The sequence below is a fragment of the Frankliniella occidentalis genome, unplaced genomic scaffold, assembly GCF_000697945.3.
Source record: "Frankliniella occidentalis isolate FOCC.00 unplaced genomic scaffold, Focc_3.1 Scaffold972, whole genome shotgun sequence".
Classification (NCBI taxonomy): domain Eukaryota; kingdom Metazoa; phylum Arthropoda; class Insecta; order Thysanoptera; family Thripidae; genus Frankliniella; species Frankliniella occidentalis.
In genome coordinates this window covers 4,930-5,342 of record NW_026268078.1, presented here as the reverse complement: position 1 = coordinate 5,342, position 413 = coordinate 4,930, and positions in this window count along the sequence as shown.

Here is a 413-nt window from a genome sequence, read left to right as displayed (position 1 = left end):
CATAGTTGTACGGAGGTATGCGTCCTCTCTCTACGAGTGCGTTCTCTCTGCGACTTCAACTCGTATGTAGACTGACGTGGTCATTGTGTCCAGCAGCCAAAGTGTGCAGAGCAGAGGGTGTCCCGGGGCCGCCCCATCGTCCCCTCTGACGAACCTCGGCGACCCATCGGCGCACCGAGCGCGACCCTCCGCGAACCGATAGCGTACCGAAAGCGTACTAAAAGCAAACAAATCTTTTTGCGTCGGGCGACATTCACACACTTCCGTTTCCAGTGAAAATCCTCGGTGTACTGCGGGCTGTAACGAAATTTCGCCTGCTAATCCTTCCGTCTAGTTGACATCAGGTCAAAAAATGGAAATAAACGAAAGTTGCGGCAGGTTAATATTTTTTGCACTCTGTCTCTTGCTGGGAG